Here is a 25714-nt window from a genome sequence, read left to right on the forward strand (position 1 = left end):
TCCCATTCAAAGGTCAAAGGGTGCATTTAACCCCAATCGGCTTCTCCGCCCGCTTTGACAAGGCCGTTAGCAGAATGAGGCTGACTCCTGATTCAGGACATCTTCGGCGGCCGGAGCTGAATATTTCTATTTCAAAAGTAACCACTGCCTGAGATAGAATATGGGACCAAGTACATTTGAGATTACGTGTGAAAGACGCAACTCCTTGGCCGTAGTAACCAAATCACCAACACATATTAAGTAGAAAAGAAGACGAAATACTAACGTAAGATCACGTCCAATTCATATGTGAATTCCGAGCAAGCCGAACCTTAAACAGCTACAGGGCACTCGATCTGCAAATGAGTCTCTGTGCCTTTAACATGTGGTAGAGGACCCAGGTACCTCTGAGACACCTCGCCTGGCTTTCACAGGTGTTGGCAAGGCGGCGCCTGGTATTTTTATATTTTCTCATTTGTTTCATTCATTTTGCTTAGTAGTAAATGCCAATACGTTCAACTGTTACGAGTTTATCCACACATATGTACTGATAAACCACTGACTCGATTTCATTGATACTTGGTACACATCTCACTTAATGCTGCCGCAACTTCCTCTCCTCCGCCAACCTCTTCATCTCAGAGTAGCACTTGCAACCCATGTCCTCAATTATTTGATGGATGTATTCCAATCTCTGTCTTCCTCTGCAGTTTTTGCCCTCTGCAGCTCCCTCTAGTACCATGGAAGTCTTTCCTGATGTCTTAACAGATGTCCTATCATCCTGTTGCTTCTCCCCATCAGTGTTTTCCGCATATTCCTTTCCTATCCGATTCTGCGCAGAACCTCCTCATACCTTAACTTACCAGTCCACAAAATTTTTAACACTCGTCTGTAAAACCACATGTCAAATGCTTCGACTCTCTTCTCTTCCTGTTTTTCCCGCAGTCCATGTTTCACTACCATGCAATGCTGTACTCCTCACGTACATCTCAGAAATTTATTCCGCGAATTAAGGCCTATGTTTGATACTAGTCGACTTCTCTTGGCCAGGAATGCTCATTTGCCGTTACTAGTCTGCTTTTTATGCCCTCCTTGCTTTGTCCATCATTGGTTATTTTGCTGCGTAGGTAGCAGAATTCCTTAACTTCGTCTACGTCGTGAGCATCAATCCTGATGTTATGTTTCTCGCTATTTTCATTTATGCTACATCTCATTACTTTCGTCTTTCTTAGATTTATTCTGTACACATTAGATTGTTCATTCCATTCAACAGACAATGTAATTTTTCTTCACTTTCACCCAAAACGGCATAATCATCAGCGAATCGTATCACTGATATCCTTTCACCTTGAATTTTAATTTCTCTCCTGAAACTTTCTTTTATTTCGATCATTGCTTCTTCGATGTACAGAATGAACAGTAGGAAAGAAATATTACATCCCTGTCTTACACCCTCTGCAATCCGAGCACTTAGTTCTAGTTCATCCACTCTTATTATTCCCTCTTGGCTCTTGTACATACAATATTACCCGCCTCTCCCTGTAGCTTACCCCTATTTTTCTCAGAATTTCGAACATCTTCCAGCATTATACTTTGTCGAATACTTTCTCCAAGTCAACAAATCCTATGAACGTTTCTTGATTTTTTAGTATAGCTTCCGGTGTCAACCGCAACGTAAGAATTCTCTCTCTGGTGCCTTTATCTTTTATAAAGCCAATCTAGCACATTCTTAATTTTTTCCGTTCTTCTGTATATTATTCTTGCCAGAAACATGGTTGCATGAGCTGATAAGCTGATTGTGGGATAATTCTCGCACTTGTCAACTCTTGCAGTCTTCGGAATTGTGTGGATGATGCTTTTCCGAAAGTCAGGTGGTATGTAGCCAGATTCACATTCTACACGCCAGCGCTAATAGTCGTTTTGGTGCCACTTCCCCCAGTGATTTTACGAATTCTGATTTAATGTTGTCTATCCCATTGTGCTTTATTTGATCTTAAGCCCTCCAAAGCTCTTATAAATTCTGATTCTAATACTGGATCCCCTACCTTTTCTAAATCGATTCCTGATTGTTCTTCTGTCACATCAGACAAATCTTCCTCCTCATAAAGGCTGTCAATATATTCTTTCTACCCATCCGACCTCTCCTCTGCATCTGACAGTGGAATTCCCGTTGCACTCTTAATGTTACCACCATCGCCTTTAATGTCACCGAAGGTTGCTTTGATTTTCCTGTATCCCGAGTCTGTCCTTACGACAAGCATTTCCTTTTCAATTTATTCACATTTTTCATGCAGCCATTTAGTCTTAGCTTTCCTGCATTTCCTGTTTATTCCATTCCTCAGCGACTTGTATTTCTGTATTCCTGAGTTTCTCTTTTTTACCCATGGTTTCTTCGCAGCTACCTACTTTGTACCTATGTTGTTCTTTCCAACTTCGATAATGGCCCTTTTTAGAGATGCCCATTCCTCTTCGACTGTACTGCCTACTGAGCTGCTCCTTATTGTTGTATCTATAGCCTTAGAGAACTTCAAGGGTATCTTGTCATTCCTTAGTACTTCTGTATCTCACTCCTTAGCGTATCGATTCTTATTGCCTAAAGTCTTAAACTTCAGCCTACTCTTTATTACTACTATATTGTGATATGAGTCTATATCTACTCCTGGGTACGCCTTACAATCCAATATCTGATTTCGGAATTCTGTCTTACCATGACGTAATCTAACTGAAATCTTCCCGTATCACCCAGCCTTTTCCAAGTATACCTACTCCTCTTGTGATTCTTGACACAGCACTCGCTATTACTAGCTGAAATTTATTTATTATTATTCTCCTCTCTCATACCTTGTTCCAAGCCCATATTCTTCTGTAACCTTTTCTTCTACTCCTTCCTCTACAACTGCATTCCAGTCCCCAACCAATATTAGATTTTCATCTCCTTTTACGCACTCTATTACCCCTTCTCTGTCTCCGTCTTCAGCTTGCGACAACGGCATGTATGCCTGAATCATTGTTGTCGGTGTCCGTTTGTTGTCGATTCTGATAAGAACAACCTTATCAAGGAACTGTTCACAGTAACCCACTCTCTGCCCTACCTTCTTATTCATAATGAATCCTACTCCCGTTATACCTTTTTCTGTTGCTGTTGATATTACCCTATACTCACCTGACCAGAAATCCTCGTCTTCTTTCCACTTCATTTCACTGATCCCTGCTATATCTAGATTTAGCCTTCGAGATTTTCTAGCTTCCCTGCCACGTTCAAGCTTCTGACATTCCACGTCCCGAATAGTAGAATTTTATCCTTTCGTTGGTTACTCTATCTTTTTCTCGTGATCATCTCCCTCTTGGCAGTCAAATGGCTCTGAGCACTATGGGACTTAACATCTGAGGTCATCAGTCCCCTAGAACTTAGAACTACTTAAACCTAACTAACCTAAGGACGTCACACACATCCATGCCCGAGGCAAGATTCGAACCTGCGACCGTAGCAGTCCCGCGGTTCCGGACTAAGCGCCTAGAACCGCTCGGCCACAGCGGCCGGCGCTCTGCTTTTATTCCTTACGTAACTAAGACAGTTTTCGTGTGTACAATGGACCCAAATCGGAGGCTTCCTGCTAAAACAACCCGTGTGCACGATTTCGGATTTATATATTTCGAGGACAGTGTATTGGTCAATCACTGAACGCAAACTGTTTTATAAATGCATGGGAGTACGACGTAGTACAGACAAATATATTCCGTAAAGAAGACAGTGTTGAGTATTTCATTTCATTGCCGGCCACTGTGGCCGAGCGGCTCTAGGCGCTTCAGTCCGGAACCGCGTTACTGCTACGGTCGTAGGTTCGAATGCTGCCTCGGGCATGGATGTGTGTAATGTCCTTAGGTTAGTTAGGTTTAAGTAGTTCTAAGTCTACCGGACTAATGACCTCAGATGTTAAGTCCCATAGTGCACAGAGCCATTTTATTCATTTCGTTCTCACCCTGGTACTGCAGCCTGGTATTCACGGTACACTCGTGAAATGCTCGTACGGGAAAATGCCCACTTCATCGCTGCCTCTGAGATGCTGTCTCTCGTCGCTCGTGTGTGGACTATAACACTACGTTCAAACTCACTTAAATGTTGATTACTCGCCATTGTAGCAGCAGTAACCGATCTAACAACTGCGCCAGACACTTGTTGTAGCCGCCCTGTGTGGTCGAGCGGTTCTAGGTTCTTCAGTCTGAAACCGCGCGTCTGCTACGGTCGCAGGTTCGAATCCTGCCCGGGCATGGATGTGTGTCCTGTCCTTAGGTTAGTTAGGTTTAAGAAGTTCTAAGTTCTAGGGGACTGATGACCTCCGATGTTAAGTTCCATAGTGCTCAGAGCCATTTGAACAATTTTGAACTTGTTGTATTATATAGACGTTGCCTACCTCGGCGCCGAATTCTGCCTGTTTACATATCTCCGTATTCGAATATCTATGCATTTATGTATAGCGGTACAGTGTGTAACTGATGGGCTAGAGACACTAGTCACAGGTGCCGTAACATTCATTCAGTTCATTTGTATGTTTCGCAGATTCTGATGCATCAAGTGAGAAATAAAAAACTGAAGTCAGAAAATTGGCAGATACCCACTATACAGAATGCTTCCAAACCTATCATAAGAAATGCTTGTTGTGATTGCTCGAGTACCGAAGCCTGCGTTATATTCAAATTTTGCAGCTGGTGACCATCTTTGGTACTGGTTTGTTTATAATTTTACGCGAGCTGCATTTCCTGTTTAGTGAATTACTGAGCATATTTCTCGATGTATACTTCCTTATTGTTCCGTACTGTTTCCGACGACTGTACAGAACATCAACGGCATCTTAAAAATGGAGAACTGCGGAAATATGTGGTTGCGAAGGGCAGCCTTAAACATAAACTAAACTTTTGCGCCAGGTTGCTAGATACTAGGAATCTGTAGTTATAGAAGCTGTGGAAATATAAAATGTGTGAGAAGAACTTCAAATGTGACCACGAGCTGTTGATTCTGAGAAGTGGCACAGATATTCGTTGTAATGTTTACGCCACTATAGGAGCAGTGGGGCCAATAGTGCAGATGTTGGCACCATCTGCGTCAGCATTACGTAATTACAAACCAATCACAAGCCATCTGTAAGCTATATATGGCCACCATAACGGCACTTTAGACACATTCGAGGGCGGGACTCGTCTTACTCTCGGGAATAAGAACTGCGTCGGTCGCTTCCCACGCCCGGGTTCCCGGGTTCGATTCCCGGCCGGGGTCAGGGATTTTCTCTGCCTCGTGATGGCTGGGTGTTGTGCTGTCCTTACGTTAGTTAGGTTTAAGTAGTTCTAAGTTCTAGGGGACTGATGATCATAGCTGTTAAGTCCCATAGTGCTCAGAGCCTTTTGCACCATTTTTGAACTGCGCCGGCCGGAGTGGCCGTGCGGTTCTAGGCGCTACAGTCTGGAGCCGAGCGACCGCTACGGTCGCAGGTTCGAATCCTGCCTCGGGCATGGATGTGTGTGACGTCCTTAGGTTAGTTAGGTTTAATTAGTTCTAAGTTCTAGGCGACTGATGACCTCAGCAGTTAAGTCGCATAGTGCTCAGAGCCATTTGAATAAGAACTGCCTGGGCTGCTTTCAGGGTTTAACTTCCGACAGGGAATAGTTTCCAACCGTGTTTGTCATCGTCATCCCCTTCGCTGTCATTCCTCGCTATATGTCATCACCTTCGTCACCAGTCCTCGCTATGTGTCATTGCCTTCATCACCTGTCCTCACTAAATGTCATGGTCTTCGTCGGCAGTGCTAGCTGCTTATCATCCAGTTTGCTGTCACTCATCATCTTCACATCGACATTTGGCCCTCGCCACCGATCGTCACCAGCCCTCATTTTCGCTGCCAGTCTTCGTCACTATCAGCATCACCGTCGTTTCATTGCCTGTTTGTCATCGTTGCCACCTCCACATCAAGCCTGACATAGTTGCTTCCATGTCTGTCACATGGGAGACATTGCCACCATTTCAGCTTCACAATAGCTTGTCATCATAACCCCAGTATCACTTCGGTGGCTGCACACCATAGTCAGCGTGATTCATCAGTCACAGCCATCGCAGACCACCCTACTACGTCAATTATCTACACCCCCGCCCCCAATCTTGTGCTCCAACTGTCATAACATGTTGTATTTCCTCTGACAGGCTCACTACAACTATTCCCCTTACCAACTATATCCTGTCTTACAACAGCAGTTGCGCATGCATCTCTTTCTAACCCAGCTTCCCCTACTTTTTCACTTTCAGCCATTACTTCCCAGGCACCTCCACCACTGCCACACATGCCACCACCCGCCAGTTGCAGCAGATGACATCACAAGCATCACCTTATCAAGCCCTACTGCACCGAAAAATGCAACTCATGCTGAAGAACATGCACAGCTCCTAGGTAGCAATCAAAAATATCATATCCCTCCATCCCCAGCCCATAACCATTCTGCCCTTCAGAAGCCTACAATTCGAGAAACTCTGACATCTCTCCCACTCCCACATCTAAGAAACAGCAAAATCAACCTCACGACACTCACTATATGGATACAACACTTCCTTCTCCAACTTCTTCCCCTACCATCCATACTTTCATCTTCTCCAACCCTGACGCAAAGTTCCTTAAACCCAAATCCCTCGCCTTTGACATCAAAAAATACCTACCAAGTCTCCATATCCAACAAATCTTCCCAAGAGAAGACTCCATCCCACAAAGGACCCTAAACCCCATACTGCCCTCCTCTGCAAAATTCCTAGTACTGCCATTGGTCCCAATGCCTCATTAATACTTCTCCACCGCCCTACAAACCTTACTGCAGAGATCACAAAGGTCAGCCTACGGTTGAGGGGGTGGCATCTGAGCTGAACAACCACCTGGATTTAGAAGTCCAAAAGGCTCTGTGGATCAATAATGACCTTGACGCCACTCGCCTGATCCATGTCTTCTCTGAATCTGCCACCACCAGAGACCTTCTCCTTAAAGAGGGAGCCCTGATCTACCACCACTGCCAGCCATGGTGGCAGAGCGGTTCTAGGCACTGCAGTCCAGAGCCACACTGCTGCTATGGGCGCAGGTTCGAATCCTGCCTCAGGCATGGATATCTGTGATGTCCTTAGGTTAGTTAGGTTTAAGTAGTTCTAAGTTCTAGGGGAATGATGACCTCAGATGTTAAGTCCCATAGTGCTCAGAGCCATTTGAACCATTTGTAACACCACTGCCACAAGGTTGAGCCTTCAGAAGCCTATCCTCAGTCCTAAAACTACCAAATGACCACTTTACGATAGGTTCTATAAGTCCAACAACCTGGCCACATTACAAAGCCTCCCATTTTCTTAAACAGTGCCATAACTACATCCGCTCCTACCTGCAGTGACTCCCATCCCATCACAAAAAGGTAAACCACAACCTACCAAACCTGAGTTCACTGTACCAATCCATCCCATTGATACCTCCACACACCGCAACAGTTCCCTCTGCCCAACTCCGACTACTGAAGATATTATCAAATTCCTTGCAACTGTCCTCCAAAACATCCATCCATTCCGATAGCAAACACCCTCCAACAGATCTCCCTTGCTGCTCTATCTTCTAGCTCAAAATCCAAGCTACCTACTCCCACAACCAAGTCCATCTTCACCCACCTCAACGTCCTTCTCGAAGCCTGCTCAGACATCCAAGCAAACCAGTCTTATCCCTTATAATGACACACTCCCTTCCCACCAGTAAACACATTTTAATGCATACCTTATCTCAACAAAGCATCCATACATTTATCCTTAACGAAACATGTGTCCAATCCTATTGCATCATCCAAACCTCTCCTCATTTTCTCCACCCCACAGATATCCCCTTCCGCCTGCCCAGAGGTCGGCTTGAAACAGGCCACAACAAGAACATCCCTGTTCGACCACAACTTTTATACAGTTCTCCCACTGAGCAGTGTATCATTATCCTAACCATTACCGATGCCACCATGTACATCTGACCTAATCACCCCATCCCCTATGACTTCCTTACCCACACAGATTGTAATAATTGGCGCAGACCTCAACATCCATAGTTGATCCCCTGCAAGACTCCAGCGATGGTATGAGTTTACGAACTCCCTGCAAGGTAACATTGTTGCCATCCACCCCTGATTTCGTCCTAGCATCTCCCAACCTACATGCATGCCTAACGGCAGAAGTCCTCAATCTGACTGAAAGTGAAAACCATTTTCTCCACACGATCTCATCCCTGTGCACCCCATCCCAATCTCCATGCAAGAATTATTCAAGACTGATTCCATGCCAAGAGGAATTACTTACAAGGAATTCATACAAACCCAAATTTGAAGCCACCTCCTGTCTTTCCAGCAACCTGGCAGTATCCCTCATGCCACATTCTTCCTGCTACATCCACCCACATTCCTACCAAGACCATATATTCCCACCACCACCTCCCTCCTCCCATCCCCACAGAACCTTATACTCCTCTGAGAATCCTATTGTACTCTTGTGGCTGGTGTACACTCACACACCACTGCCAAATACAGAAACATTTCAGCAATTTATTAAACGTAAAAAGCGCTAGGATTGGCTGCCAGAAGGCACAAACTCAGTGCTGCAGCCTCCATTAATTCTTCCAAGTACTGGAAAGCATTCCATCGACTCTCTGGCAACAATCCCATATCATTTCTCAAAAATAACCATCCCTCACCTGAAAACCTGAGTGAAGTTAAACATTTTGCATCCTATCTGTCTGACATCTTCTGCATCCCTAATGACCCACATTTTGATTACTCACTTTTCATTATCTGTTAGCATACAAATACCAATGTCTCATCCATGGTTTCCAGCTTCCAGTACTTGGACAACGTGCCACAAACAGCATTAAATACGCCAAATACAGCAAGCTACATAAAACAAGTAATCCACAAAAAAAGCAACACATCGCCCACTAATGACGGCATTACATAACGACACCTCAAAAAATGCAGCGTCTCCTTTTTCATCATCCTTGCTATCCTTTACACCACTATCTTGTCCACAGGACAATGGAAAACATTCAAAATCCTACTTTCCCTCAAACCCCACATATCTCTTACTGATACTGCCTCCTATTGTTCCATCTGCTTCAAATCAGTAATTAGCACCGTCTTCGAATCCACGCTCTTTTGCCACATCAATCAACACTTGAATCAACGTCACCTTCTCTCCATTAACCAAGGTGGCTCCCATCCCAATTTCTCCTCTGGTGACCAGCTGCTGTACCTCACCTATCTCCTATCCCATCAACTCAGTTCCCATAAATTCACTGTTTTTGTCTCTCTCGACTTGACCTATGACCATGTATGGCATTCCAGTCTCCCTTTATATTTCCTGATATGCACTTAGACTGACTATGTCCACCTTATTGCAATCTTCCTAATTAATCATCTATTCTTTGTCACTATTAACAATACCAATTCCCAGATCTTCCATCCCACTGTCCTTTATCTTCTTGCTTATGTCCTGCAGTATGCTGATGACATCGCTCTCCCTGCCCACTAATCTACACTTCAGAAATCCGAACGATCCCTCCATATCCATCTAAATCAGTTTACCTCCTGTTGTAACCATTGACTCCTTTAAGATCAACTCCTCCAAAACCCAGGCAATAGCTATAGTACAAGCCACCTGCAGCTCCCTCCTCCATGACATCTACTTTGCCATTACAACCGTCCTATCCAGCTAACTAACACAATAAAATATCATGGACTAACCCTCAGCTGGCAACTAATGTGGAAACCTCATATACTTACTACCCAACAGAAACCCCATGACAGAACAAAGCTACTAACAGGCTGGACTCAGGGATTGCACCCTCCACTGTTCTCTCCGCATAAAAACCCTGATCTAACGTGCAAGTATTGCATTTATGTGTGTCGTCCCCCCCCCCCCCCCCTAGTTCTATACATCCTTCCAAACATTCGAATACCATCCTCTTCATCTAGTTTTCTGCATCTGTTTAACTTCCTCCACTTGGATCCTCTACCGCGTCATCAATTTTCCATCCATCCCCAAATATGTTGAATACCTCTATATCTCCTATATAGAGGAGCAGTACCTCTCACCCTAGTACATGTCCTTTATATTTTAAGTGAAGTGCAGTGCTTTGATGTATTTGTAAGAATTACTTCCCCTTCCTGCGGTGTGTTTTGAAAATGTATATACTTCTGTTTTTTCCCTTTTTTAAACTATGGTCTTTGTTTCTTTTAATTTAAAATATAAAATAGTCCCAAATATTGTTTTTATTTCTCGTTGTAAGTTTTTTAACTCGTCTAGGTAATGACTAGGCTGTTATTCAAGACAATCAAGTAAAAATTCTGTACATCATAATTCAGGTTGTTGCATCATGCCAAATTTTGTGTACTCTAAAAGTTTCTTATATAGCCAAAATTTTATGACATTTATTGAGTTACAGAAAAGAGACTTGTCTCTCTCTTGCACCAAACATTTTCGTTTTATGAATAGAATAGCAAAGAAATAAAAAAGTAACTAAAGAAACAACTATTACCACTTGACAGAATACTGAGTTTTATGATCAGTCAGAGAATTACAAACAAAGAGATACCCCAATAAAAGTCTTTTCTTAAAAAGGTCATTGTGCATCTGCTTTTCATGAAGTGGATGTAGTATCCGTAACAGTTCTATCACAGACCGGATTGTTATAGAATTCTGTGTCTGAGCTTAGCACATACTTCTTGCCAAGTTTCAAGACATCTTCATATTTCTGAGATTTAATTGGCAGCGTCACTTTATAACGTTTTTTCTGATATCAAACTCGCGGAGGCACTTCGTATTTTCCTCAAGAAAAGTCGATGTAGTTTCGGGTTTCTTAACTATGTAATCGTGATAGAAAAGTTGTGATAATAATGCCGTACAGCAATGAACATTATTTTGTTCAGTGGGGCATTCAAGCAACCTGTGCTATGAAATAATAAACTTCTTATCAGCAAGTTAACCCGAAACATCTTTTTTAGGTGGGACAAGAATTCTGCACATTACGTACATACAAATGTCTGCACTACGTTAGAGCCCTTTCATATGCCAGAATCTGGCTTCTGTTTGGAGCAATGACAAAGCAAGACATGGATTCTTGACCGAAATAGCAGCCATCGAAAAGTCCGTTCCATATGTTTGTCTGATTGGCTTCCTTGGACATGTTTCATTCTTGCAACATGTTGTTGTTGTGGTCTTCAGTTCTGAGACTGGTCTGATGCAGCTCTCCATGCTACTCTATCCTGTGCAAGCTTCTTCATCTCCCAGTACCTACTGCAACCTACATCCTTCTGAATCTGCTTAGTGTATTCATCTCTTGGTCTCCTTCTACGATTTTTACCCTCCACGCTGCCCCCGAATACTAAATTGGTGATCCCTTGATGCCTCAGAATACGTCCTTCTTCTAGTCAAGTTATGCCACAAACTCCTCTTCTCCCCAGTTCCATCCAGTATCTCCTCATTAGTTATGTGATCTATCCATCTAATCTTCAGCATTCTTCTGTAGCACCACATTTCGAAAGCTTCTATTATCTTCTTGTCCAAACTATTTATCGTCCATGTTTCACTTCCATACATGGCTACACTCCATACAAATACTTTCAGAAACGACTTCCTGACACTTAAATCTATACTCGAGGTTAACAAATTTCTCTTATTGAGAAACGCTTTCCTTGCCATTGCCAGTCTACACTTTATATCCTTTCTATTTCGACCATCATCAGTTATTTTGCTCCCCAAATAGTAAAACTCCTTTACTACTTTAAGTGTCTCATTTCCTAATCTAATTCCCTCAGCATCACCCGACTTAATTTGACTACATTCCATTATCCTCGTTTTGTTTTTGTTGATGTTCATCTTATATCCTCCTTTCAAGACACCGACTATTCCGTTCAACTGCTCATCCAAGTCCTTTGCTGTCTCTGACAGAATTAGAATGTCATCGGCGAACCTCGAAGTTTTTATTTCTTCTCCATGGATTTTAATACCTACTCCGAATTTTTCTTTTGTTTCTTTTACTGCTTGCTCAATATACAGATTGAAAAACATCGGGGAGAGGTTACAGCCCTCTCTCACTCCATTCCCAACCACTTCTTCCATTTCATGTCTCTCGACTCTTATAACTGCCATTTGATTTCTGTACAAATTGTAAATAGCCTTTCGCTCCCTGTATTTTACCCCTGCCACTTTCAGAATTTGAAAGAGAGTATTCCAGTCAACATTGTCAAAGCTTTCTCTAAGTCTACAAATGCTAGAAACGTAGGTTTAACTTTCTTTAATCCTTCTTCTAAGATACATCGTAGGGTCAGTATTGCCTCACGTGTTCCAATATTTCTACGGAATCCAAACTGATCTTCCCTGAGGCCGGCTTCTACCAGTTTTGCCATTCGTCTGTAAAGAAGTTGCGTTATTATTTTGCAGCTGTTACTTATTAAACTGATAGTTCAATAATTTTCACATCTGTCAACGCCTGCTTTCTTTGGGATTGGAATTATTATATTCTTCTTGAAGTCTGAGGGTATTTCGCCTGTCTCATACAACTTGTTCACCAGATGGTAGAGTTTTGTCAGGACTGGCTCTGCCAAGGTTCTCAGTAGTTCCAATGCAATGTTGTCTACTCCCGGCGCCTTGTTTCGTCTTAGGTCTTTCAGTTCTCTGTCAAACTCTTCACGCAGTGTCATATCTCCCATTTCATCTTCATCTACATCCTCTTCCATTTCCATAAGATTGTCCTCAAGTACATCACCCTTGTATAAACCCTCTATATACTCCTCCCACCTTTATGCTTTCCTTTCTTTGCTTAGAACTGGGTTTCCATCTGAGCTCTTGATATTCATACAAGTGGTTCTCTTTTCTCCAAAGGTCTCTTTAATTTTCCTGTAGGCGACATACCATGATAACAAATTCTCATTTTCGGCCAGAAGTGAACACATATGGGTATTGCACCAATGCCTTCAATTGGGGAGAGACTACTGTAATAACAAAAAGTCTTATGCTTACGTTACTTAATTTATTCCGCACTAGGAACCCGGTGGCCACCAGGGCCTTTTTATTAGCTACTACTGATGTACTAGCACATGGGATCATATGAGCTTGGGGAGTACTGATACCTTCGTATCGGTACTTCGGGTAATCCAGCGATGTTGCTTCACTGTGAGTTCTTTGGCACGGCGCGAGAGCAAGCTACTTCCGGATGGTCAGTACGGAGACGCCGCACAAGCGCGAAAGTCAAGTGTTGGGCTTTACCAGACAGTGTTCGTCACTTGGCTAACAGCCCCAACACGTGAAGGTTACCCTGGACATAGGAACTTGTTGATATGAAAGGGAAACAGGTTTTCCTCTTTATAGGTGGCTGCGTGAAGAGTAGCCAGAGGAAAAGCTGCCGTCTCCTTCGTGGCACCTCCGATGCTGTTGTGAAACATTCATTGTTATGAGGCTAGGTTATTTCACCAAGAAGGTACCGCTTGGAGACCGCGTGGTGCACAACAAGTTAATGGTGTCCTGCTGTCTGCTGTATTGGATAATAACTGAGTTGTGCGAAAGGCAACTGAATTTAGTATCCGTGGTGGATGTGCCAGCGCGCCATCATTGCTGAGTAACTTTATTTAAAATTTTAAGGGGATGTCAGTGGTAACTTCTGCGTGCGTTAAATGTGAAAAAAATTTTGCACCACCTGGGAGTTATTTTGCCATTAATGGCGTCCGCTTGATCTTTTCTGAGCTGCCACTCACTGTAATGTGCCCAGTTTGGCAAAGGGGCCATATAGTAGCTGATTAGACGATTCACTGCTAAATTTATTCGAGCCACGTAGCGATGCAAAGGCTGCATAGCAGGGTTCTTCATTTTAAATGGTTTTTAACTGCTTTAAGGAACTTGTATGTGTTGTAACATTCTTTTTCTGTGTTTCCTATGTTATTAGCATGATGACCTGTTGGGAACGAAGTCGCTGAGGAAAGGTCGTAAGGGCGACCCCTTGGCGTTCGTCAATTGCAATCTGAGGATTTCAGTATAAACCAAATATTGTTATTTAACCTGTCAGTATAAACCTGTTGGCCGGCCGCGGTGGTCTAGCGGTTCTGGCGCTGCAGTCCGGAACCGCGGGACTGCTATGGTCGCAGGTTCGAATCCTGCCTCGGGCATGGGTGTGTGTGATGTTCTTAGGTTAGTTAGGTTTAAGTAGTTCTAAGTTCTAGGGGACTTATGACCTAAGATGTTGAGTCCCATAGTGCTCAGAGCCATTTGAACCATTTTTTATAAACCTGTTAGAATTAAGCTGACCCTTGAGACTTTTTAATGAGTTTTTAATGTTAAACTATTTTGAATTATTATTGGCACTTTTAAAATAAATGTTTCTTTTTTATGTTCAACACCTCCTTTGAACTGTGTTATCCGTTTAATTATTGGCGCCTTTTATGTTTTGAAATTCAGTATCTTTTAATTGAATACTTGGTGTCGCTAAATTATTATGGAAGTGCATAGTCTTTCAGGTATTTCGGTGGCCTTTTTCATTAATTTTTGTGACCTTGTATAATTATAGTACAGACGTTTGAGTCTTCATTTGTGTTGCAGTTTGTCCGTAGTTGGTTTTCAATTCATGAGGGTACTTTCGTTCCGTCGTTGCACCTACAAGAAAACGTGTGGTTTTTTTTCTCCACCGTTTGCGTTTCGCTCTTTCAGGTAAACCATCATCAGTGGTGGTGATTTCCACTTGGTTCCTCGCCTACATTGGAAAATGCCGTCTGGTAGCACGTGTTTGGTGTCTTTGTTCGTTAGACACTTGTATTTGTAGCGTAATTTTTGGCTGTTCTGCTGTGTAAAACGTAAGAAACGCACAGTTCTGCAGAGAGACGAAAAATTAGACGCCAAAGATGGGCTAGTAAACGGCATTTCCAGGTGTAGGCGAGAAACCAAGCAGAAATCGTCACCAATGATGATGCTTTACCTCAATGAAGCGAAACACATCTGCTAAAAAAAAAATACGTATTTTTGGCAGTAGTAAGGACAGAACGAAAATACCCTGAGTAGTAAGAGCGTTTGACTTAAACATTACATAATTTCAGGTTACCAGCGTGTGCTTTGGGTAAATCGTTTTGTGATGCAGTAACCTGTCAATATTTCTATTGAGTCTGGCCTCACTCGTTTACCACACACACACCCTATCCTGTACCGTTCCACAGATCCCGATCCTCTGGATTCCGCAGCTTACAGCATCCACACCGTCTAGCACAATACTGCAACAGTATTCCAAACCCATAATGTCACCACCAACGAATCGCAACATGCAGTGGAAAACTGTGTCGTGTTGCCACAGTCGACTCTGAACAGGACTGATTTAACGAGGAGGATGTCATTTGCCCAGCAAGCATTTGAGTGCTGTTTCAGTTAATTCTTCCACCGGCAGATGAAATCCATGTAAGGTTTACACGGGAACAGTGTGTTTGGAGTAGCAGGTGACATACACATATTGCCAGCGGTACAAAGGCGGCACCAGCGTTTTTATATCGCTAATAATGCGCCGAGCTCGCCGTGCGCCGTTGACAACGGCCGTATCGCTCTCGGACGCACGCGTGCACACTCGGCCGGCCGCGCGGCAGGGTGACCGCAGCCTTCCAGTGTTTGCTTTACGAGTCGCGCTTGCCCCAGAGCCGAGCAATACGGCGGCGTGGCAGCGCCGAGTGCGTTTGATGACCGGCGCGACACGGTTGGCATCGCCTAACTCGCATGCCGCCTTGTTCCGACGCCAAATTGCGGGCCATATTTCTCCAGAAATGGCTTTTAGCTTTCGCCGTGCCGCGCTCAAAGTACTAGAGCCGGGTAACTGCGTGCCGAGCACTTTTTCAATTCGTTTGACCTTTTTCCTTCCCCGCGCGCTCGATTTGGCGGTATCGTTAAAATTTGATTTCGCGCTTATTGGCCGTTTCGTTACGCATTGGTGGTTCGCTGTGCAGAGTCACAAAGTATTCAGTTTCTTTCGGGTGCGTTAGATGCGGCCACGCTCGTAAGCAGCGATGCACTGTCTGCACACAAAAGAAGTGACATTGCTCACGTTACTGAGGAACAGTTGCTCGTACAGTGTTATTGCAATACTCCTTTTTACGACCGCAGTATCTCGCGTTATATCTGAATAGGTCAACCGGAACGAATTTCACTGCAGAAGTATGCAGGCATTCTGCCGCAAAATGTCGTATATGAGATCTGTGACATAAAAATCGTGACTGATGTTTCAAATCCGAGTGAGATAGTACAATCGTAATACACTGAATGCACATTGTCGACTACGGTGATTTATACCGCGTAGGGTAATCTAGATTTAGTTTTTCGAAAGTTCCCCTAAATAGTTTAAGTGAAGTATTGTCAAATTTCCTTCCCCATCAACGCCCGCCCCCCAACCCTCCCCCTCACCCCCCCCCCCAAGCACTTTGTCTCTAATGACCTCGTCGTCGACGAGGACGGTGAATCATACCATTGCTTTCCTTCTTACCAATCGTTTTGTGTTGTAACAATACAGTGAGGTTTAGACTAACACTGCCACAAATAAGCATAGAAACATATACACACAAGGTCATTGTTGCATACGCGAAGTGGAATAATCGTATGTGCTCAGTTATACATCATATAATGGACAGGACATTAGGGATCTGGAAACAATCAAAACAAAAAAAAGTGAATCTCACTCGGGAAATAAACAAAAATCAAATGGTTCAAATGGCTCTGAGCACTATGTGACTTAACTTCTGAGGTCATCAGTCCCCTAGAACTTAGAACTACTTAAACCTAACTAACCTAAAGACATCACACACATCGATGCCCGAGGCGGGATTCGAACCTGCGACCGTAGCGATCGTGCGGTTCCAGGCAGTAGCGCCTAGAACCGCTAGGCCACTCCGGGGAAATAAACATCGTTAACATTGGTGAGGAGTTCATGCGTGCGCCAAAATTTCTGTGCGAACGATGCATAACGAATAACTTTGCCGAAAACTGGGCACATGTAATTAATTATGAATCAAGATAGACTTCAGGAATTTCACCGAAAACAATTTCAAATAATTTTCTGACAATTTCTGGTCTTATGGGACCAAACTGCTGAGGTCATCGGTCCCTAAGCTTACCGACTACTTAATCTAACTTAAACTAACTTACGCTAAGGACAACACGCACACACACACGCGCGCGCGCGCGTGGCCGAATGAGGACTCGAACTTCCGATGGGGGCAGCCGCGCGGACGGTGACAAGGCGCCCAAGACCGCGCGGCTACCCCAACTGGAAAATAAATTTCTCCGTTATTAATTGTTTTTAAATGATTCACCAGATATACAATTACTAGAGGAATAAGAAAAAAATGGTTCAAATGGCTCTGAGCACTATGGGACTCAACTACTGCGGTCATAAGTCCCCTAGAACTTAGAACTACTTAAACCTAACTAACCTAAGGACATCACACACATCCATGCCCGAGGCAGGATTCGAACCTGCGACAGTAGCGGTCGTGCGGTTCCAGACTGTAGCGCCTTTAACCGCTCGGCCACTCCGGCCGGCCTAGAGGAATAAGAACAACATTATTTCAGTGTACACTGAAAAGCATTCGTGCACCAATCGTCTGCAGACATGGGTACGAAAATGAAAAACAAGAATAAAAATAACAATCGGGTTTCAAAAATAAAACAACAAACAGAACTTTTGCAAGGTTGTGTTTATATTGCCGCAATACAGTAAACCGGTGGTAGTAAAATAGAAACAGTGTAAAGAACACAGAGCATAGACAACTGAAACAAATATAACGGTAGACTTTTTTTCAATTAACAGATTTTCACGGACATTCTGAAAAGTGGTTAATGTGCTCAGTACAGGGTGTGACCTTTGGCAGCAATACAGGCCTGACAATGACTGGACATACTGTGAATGATGTCATCAATTTCATGTTGAGGCAATAACGTCCATTCCTCCTGTAGAGCTGCTCGCAAGTCATGGTCAATGGTTGGTGGATGCTGTCGTGATGCAGCCTGTCATCTAGCAGATGCATTCAAGTTCTAAGGCCTCCGATTTTTTTTCTCCGGACTGGAAAGAGATAGAAACATGCGCATTTTTTAAAATGAGGCCGCGTTCATTGTCAATACGTCCCAGAGATGGCAGCACCGTACGGCAGATGGAATTTTACCGCCAGCGGTGAGAATGAGAACTGTTTTAAATACTTAAAATGGCGACGTTTTCCTTACTTGAACAGCGTGCAATCATTCGTTTTCTGGATTTGCGTGGTGTGAAACCAATTGAAATTCATCGACAGTTGGAGACATGTGGTGATGGAGTTATGGATGTGTCGAAAGTGCGTTCGTGGGTGCGACAGTTTAATGAAGGCAGAACATCGTGTGACAACAAACCGAAACAACCTCAGGCTCGCACAAGCCGGTCTGACGACATGATTGAGAAAGTGGAGAGAATTGTTTTGGGGGATCGCCGAATGACTGTTGAACAGATCCCCTCCAGAGTTGGCATTTCTGTGGGTTCTGTGCACACAATCCTGCATGACGACCTGAAAATGCGAAAAGTGTCATCCAGGTGGGTGCCACGAATGCTGACGGACGACCACATGGCTGCGCATGTGGCATGTTGCCAAGCAATGTTGACGCGCAACGACAGCATGAATGGCACTTTCTTTTCGTCGGTTGTGACAGTGGATGAGACGTGGATGCCATTTTTCAATCCTGAAACAAAGCGCCAGTCAGCTCAATGGAAGAACACAGATTCACCGCCACCAAAAAAATTTCGAGTAACCGCCAGTGCTGAAAAAATAATGGTGTCCATGTTCTGTGACAGCGAGGGCCTAATCCTTACCCATTGCGTTCCGAAGGGCACTACGGTAACAGGTGCATCCTATGAAAATGTTTTGAAGAACAAATTCCTTCCTGCACTGCAACAAAAACGTCCGGGAAGGGCTGCGTGTGTGCTGTTTCACCAAGACAACGCACCCGCACATCGAGCTAACGTTACGCAACAGTTTCTTCGTGACAACAACTTTGAAGTGATTCCTCATGCTCCCTACTCACCTGACCTGGCTCCTAGTGACTTTTGGCTTTTTCCAACAATGAAAGACACTCTCCGTGGCCGCACATTCACCAGCCGTGCTGCTATTGCCTCAGCGATTTTCCAGTGGTCAAAACAGACTCCTAAAGCAGCCTTCACCGCTGTCATGGAATCACGGCGTCAGCGTTGTGAAAAATGTGTACGTCTGAAGGGCGATTACGTCGAGAAGTAACGCCAGTTTCATCGATTTCGGGTGAGTAGTTAATTAGAAAAAAAATCGGAGGCCTTAGAACTTGAATGCACCTCGTAGTGCATCTCAGACAAGCTCCATGGGATTCAAACCGGGGGAGCGAGCAGGCCACGCCATGCGTTTCCAAGAAAACATCAGCCACCTGTTTTCAATGAGGTCGAGCATTATCGTCCATCAATACGAAGTCTGGGCCCACAGCATCTCGCAACAACAGGACATGATGTCCTAAGATCTCGTCACGATTGCTGACAGCAGTTAAACCTCGCCAGTTCCCCTGGGCAGTTTCATGAAGAGAAGTTCGAGTGGACAACTTAATGCCTGCTCACACCATTACGGACCCTCCTCGATATCAGCCTTTCCACAATGTCTGTGTCCCAAAATCATGTTTCACGTTCCGTCTAGATGCGAATCCATCGGAAATCATTATCCAGATCAAATTGGGTCACATCTGTGGAATGAACATTTGCCCATTCTTCCTCGCTTTAGGTGGTATGTTGACGATTCCACTCTAGACGTACCCTTTTGCGAAGACGCGTCAGAGGTACACATACAGTAGGTCTCCGACAGTAAAGGCCACTCTGCCGAAGCTCTCTGTACAGTGTTTGCCTCGACACACCACGTCCAGTGGATGCTGCGAGGCCAGACGACAGTTGCACCTTTACAGCCCAATAATGATTTCTCTTCCTGACGTCACACGAGGTCGCCCCTACGCCGGTCTTCGGGATACAGTTTCGGTCTCTATAAACTGTCATCACAACCTAAAAACGACAGAATGATTCACATTAAGCCATCGGGCTTCATCAGTTTGCGATTGCCCTGCTTTCATTCTTCCTATGGCCCTCCAGTGCAGAGAGCCTGGCAGGCGTCTTCTCTGTACCATGCTGCACCACGTGTGACGGTGTGCACAGTGGCTGTGTACGTGGGACTACCCAGCAAAGATTACCCCGTTTGATAGGTACACTGACGTCGTGTTGGCGTGGTTGTCCGTCGACCGGAATGCCATATTCCGTGAAGACACGTTCGTACAGACTTCCTTTGACAGTTTGTAGGTTTATACCGCGATTTAGGCACGGGACGTGGAAATAGCGGTTTGTGGCTTTAATTTTGGACACCAATGTATTTACTCGCTAAAAGGCATATAAAGTACCGCGAAAACATTGTCATTTTCACAGCAACTGTCGAGTATAAGCTGAGAGACACGTGTTCGCTCCTTTTGACCCCTTTTCTACTGAGCGGCGTTGCTGCGAAATCGTGTTATGGCACTTGCCGTGTTCTCCTCATAAGCTGAAAACCGATAAAATCTACGTACGTGAAATTTAGCTACGCAACTCCTTTAGTACCTGAATTTAATTACCACATGGATTACGTACAGAAGAGGTATGAGCGGAAAGATTGTGCTGAGGTGCTGGAACGAAATTAAACTAAATATTTTGCTTAAAATAATTCATTACATTGCAGTTCAAACTCCACTATTAAAGCCCGAAACGGCGTTTGAATTTTCCCGGAACACATGCTCGGTACTTCATATTACAGTTTCCGATGACATTACGCTACAAAAAATAGCACTTAAACAATCTGATGGTGATACACACGAAACCAAACTACAACCCCAAATTTTAAACACTGACTATAGCACCGTGAAGGAGAAAGTGTCAAGTTTCAAAGGCCTTCTTTAAGAAATATAAAATCACTGACCCAGTTGATGTACAAGTTCAGTCCTGAGTTGAGCAACCTACGTGTGCTTACGAAATTTTGATGTAATCCGGTGACAGTATTCCACTTGATCAAGTTGATATGAACTTACAGCTACAGATATCAATAAATGTTTTGCATCACCTCGGTTCCGAGAGTCCCAGAACCTGTACAGAAAATTGGAACATAAACTTCATTTCTGTCCTTTTTATTGCTCATGAAAACTACTCATTGCATGTTGTACCACCGTACAGCGAGACCTTCAGAGGTGGTGGTCCAGATTTCTGTACATACTGGTACTCCTAATACCCAGCAGCACGTCCTCTTCCATTGATGTAAGCCTTTATTCGTCGCGGGATACTATCCACAAGTTCATCAAGGCTCTGTTGGTCCAGATTGTCCCACTCCTCAACGGCGATTAGGCGTAGATCTCTTACAGTGGTTGGTGGGTCACGTCGTCCATAAACAGCCATTTTCAATCGATCCCAGGCATGTTCGATAGTGTTCATGTCTGGAGAACATGCTGGCCACTGTAGTCGAGCGATGTCGTTAGCCTGAAGGAAGTCATTCATAAGTTGTGCACGATGAGGCGCGAATTGTCGTCCATGAAGACGAATACCTCATCAATATGCTGCTGATATGGTTGCACTATCGGACGTAGGATGATGTATTGTACAGCCGTCACGGCGCGTTCCATGACCACCAGTGGCGTACGTCGGCCCCACATAATGCCACCCCAAAACCGCAAGGAACCTCTATCTTGCTGCACTCGCTGGATAGTGTGTGTAAGGCTCCCAGCCTGACCGGATTGCCTCCAAACACGTCTCTGACGATTGTCTGCTTGAAGGAATATGCGACACTCATCGTTGAAGAGAACGTGATTCCAATCCTGAGCGTTCATTCGTCGTTTTTTTGCGCTCATCTGTACCGCTCTCATGGTGTCGTGGTTGGAAAGATGGACCTCGTCGTGGACGTCGGGAGTTAAGTTGCGCAACATGCAGTCTTTTGCTCTCAGTACTAGTCGTAAGATGACGTCCTGTGGCTGCACGAAAATCATTATTCAACATGGCGACGTTACTTTCACGGTTCCTCCGAGCCATAATCCGTAGGTAGAGGTCATCCACTGCAGTAGTCACCCTTGGTCGGCCTGAGAGATGCATGTGATCGACAGTTTCTGTCTCTCTGTATCTCCTCCATGTACGAACAACATCGTTTTGGTTCGCTCCGAGACGCCTGGACACTTCCCTTGTTGAGAGCCCATCCTGGCACAAAGTAACAATGTTGGCGTTAACGAACAGCGGTATTGACCGTCTAGGCATGGTTGAACTACAGACAACACGAGCCGTGTACCTCCTTCCTGGTAGAATGACTGGAACTGATCGGCTAATAGGCGCTGCTCATGCATGGTTGTTAACAACTTTGGGCGGGTTTAGTGACATCTCTGAGCAGTCGAAGGGACAGTGTCTGTGATGTAATATCCACAGTCAACGTCTATCTACAGGAGTTTTGGGAGCTGGGGTGATGCAAAACTTTTTTTGAGGTGTGTGTCATATAAATTACTTCACCTCGTAACTGACGTTATGGCAAAGTTCAGTACAGTGAACAGATTTAAAAGGAATCATCAGTAATTACATAACTTCAGTTAGTGAACAAGTGTCAAAATTTAAAGCCTGAGTAAACAAATACTAAATTGCATTAACCACACACACACACACACACACACACACACACACACACACACACACACTTTTCAAACTGGAACCTGCCTATAGAAGCCGATTTGCAATATTACAAGGCACTCAATTTAAGCAGACACTTCAAAAGGAACATTAATGAGGGCCTGGAACTAAATAGCAAATTTCTGTAACTAACAGTCCCCGCAGTACACAGATCTTAAATAGCGAAAAAGTAATTGCAGTCGACCAACTTATAGCATAATGATAAATTAAAAACCAGATAACTTAAGACACTGGTTCCAAATAATAACACACAATGGTGTCTGTTACACAGGATAGCTACTGTGATGTGGTCATGACATTGTTCAAACTTGACAACAGAGCGAACACATTACTTGGATTTCAGATTTAACCAGGGCGAGGTAACATTATGATAAGAACGATAAGTGTCAATGGTTCCTGGAAAACCCGGAAGAAGATAGACACCGCACCATGGCTTAGCTCTCAGGACCAATTGGAAATAACATCATGGCCGCATGGTACCACCGTGAAGAGAAAATGACATGAGTCTCGTAATAGCACACCACAAAGCTATCAACTCGTTGTGTCCTCCACAACACTCCACGCCACAGACTTCCACAGCAGCACCTTCAGATGCTCTTCAGGGTGCTGACAGAGCCTCTAGCAGTCGCAAAGCGGCCCACGCTGTTACCCAAGTGACAGCCGCACTGAATGTACCACAGCCGACTGCTCCAGCCCCTGTCATCACACCCCACGTCAATCGCTCGCACAGAGCCGCCACACAACCCATGCGCTGCATTTGAAAACTCACCAACGGCATCGTGCCGCGCCCAAACTTCCTCTCGTTCTCTACACAAGAAACACTCTGACGGGAATTTCAACAGAACAAGTAAAGTGATCAAAGAGGTAGAAGACGCAGCTAAATCATCGCGAAAACTACTGTGGAAAAAAGATTAGTACGCCATTTTAAAGGTTTCTAGTTCAAGGTTTCCGGTTCACTCAAGATTTATTGTTACAGCAGTGCACACGGATTACATGAAATTATTACATTTACAGGTCAATAGCACAAGCTGTTCTGAGGTAACAGGTATCGAACTATGCTGAAACACCGATATTAGTACATGGTGAAGCCTCCAGTGGGCAGCAATGCAAGTTCTGACTCTGGCGTACAGTCAATCATACAGATGACGAATACTGTCTTGGGATACAGCATCCCACGCCTGCTCGACATGAGGATATAGTTATGAGGCTTGTAGGTTGACGAATCGCACAAATCATTTCTCTTTCCGTCATATACCACACTAGTTCGATTGGAGAAAAGTCCAGAGATCGTGCTGGCCAGGGAAGATGCTACACGTCTTGCAGAACACGTTGAATTTCACGGACAGTGAGTGGGCAAACGTTGTCCGTTGGAACAACGCATCTTCCTGTTGCAAGAACGGCAAAAGAACGGGTCTAACAAGATTCTGCACTTACCGAGCGCTGGTTAGCGTACCCACCAGAAACACCAGACCATTAGGCCTGGGGTGCTGCTAGTGAGTCTTGGACGGATGCACCTTATGCGACAGCTCTCACTAGGTCTACGTCATACTTGCGTGCAGGCAGAATCTGCTTTCAGCGCTGAAGACCACAGGGCGCTATTTTATATACCAAGTGATTATCTTACAGCGCCAGTCGAGCCAAACACATCGACACTACGGTGTGAGTGGAAGACGGACTAGAGGTGTACGTCCCATAATCCCACCGCTAATAACCGGAACGTAATAGCTCGTATTGACACGTCTGGGCCCACAATCTCTTTTATCTGCGCTGTGACGGATCTACATTCTACCACTGCTGCCCTTACAATATGATGATCCTTGTAGGCGCCTGTGCTGCGTGCACGTCCAGAACCTCGTCTACGAGTATGATATTGTTCACGTGGCCAATAGGAGAACAGTTACACAACTGACGCAGCATGCCGAACTTGTGTGACAATTCTCCGAAAGGTCTGTCCCGCCACTCGGAAGGTCACAATTCTACCCCTTCCAGACTCACTCTGATGACTCTAGGAAGCACGAGTGCGTCTCCAGAGCATCGTTGGCTGCTTACTTCACACTTTTGCACCACACTGACTCTTCTGGCTGTGAGCATTTCCTATTAAGCGGAAGCTATTGTAGCCATGGCACTACACTGTTGGTGGACGACGTTGCAACCATTATTAAGTACATCCATTACCCCCAGGTAGCATAAGCCATCGTCTGATCAAAATCGTCTTCATGGTGCACTAATTTTTTTTCCGGCAGTGTATTTCTACAAGATGGCTGCGGACGGCTCACCTACATTATGAAACAAAACGACTAGTTTTAGGTCAAGTGCACACTAGAACAGCACGAGTTACTTTCCCCACCGTCAGACCGCGACTTACATACTGTATCCAATATCTTTTAATAATTACAGACGCTGTGGTCTGGTGCAGCCTCTCTGAATGGGCGTGGCCACCATCCAATCGTCACGAAAACGACCCTGCGGCGCCAAAAGCTTTGTCCATCCAGGTGGATGCTTTGTCCATCTAGGTGGATGCTACAAATGTCAGTGCCCGTTACTCAGCCTCCCACCAGTTTATTACGTCTGAACAGGCCACTATCGGACTTAACGTATGGAGTCATCAGTCCCGTAGAACTTAGAACTACTTCAACCTAACTAACCTAAGGACATCACACACATCCATGCCCGATGCAGGATTCGAACCTGCGACCGTACCGGTCGCGCGGTTCCAGACTGAAGCTCCTAGAACGGCTGGGCCACACCGGTCGGCGACCACCGTGTCATCCTCAGCTGACGGTCGTTTCTAGATGCGGATACGGATGGTCATGTGGTTAGCACACCGCTCTCCCTGCCATTGTCAGTTTTCGTGACCGGAGCTACTACTGTTCAGTCAAGTAGCTCCTCAGTTAGCCTCACAAGGGCTGAGTGCGGCGGACGTGGACAGTGACCCATCCGTGTGCTAACCTAAGCCGATAGCACTTAACTTTGACGACTTG

The sequence above is a fragment of the Schistocerca cancellata genome, chromosome 5 (genome assembly GCF_023864275.1).
Source record: "Schistocerca cancellata isolate TAMUIC-IGC-003103 chromosome 5, iqSchCanc2.1, whole genome shotgun sequence".
Lineage (NCBI taxonomy): Eukaryota > Metazoa > Arthropoda > Insecta > Orthoptera > Acrididae > Schistocerca > Schistocerca cancellata.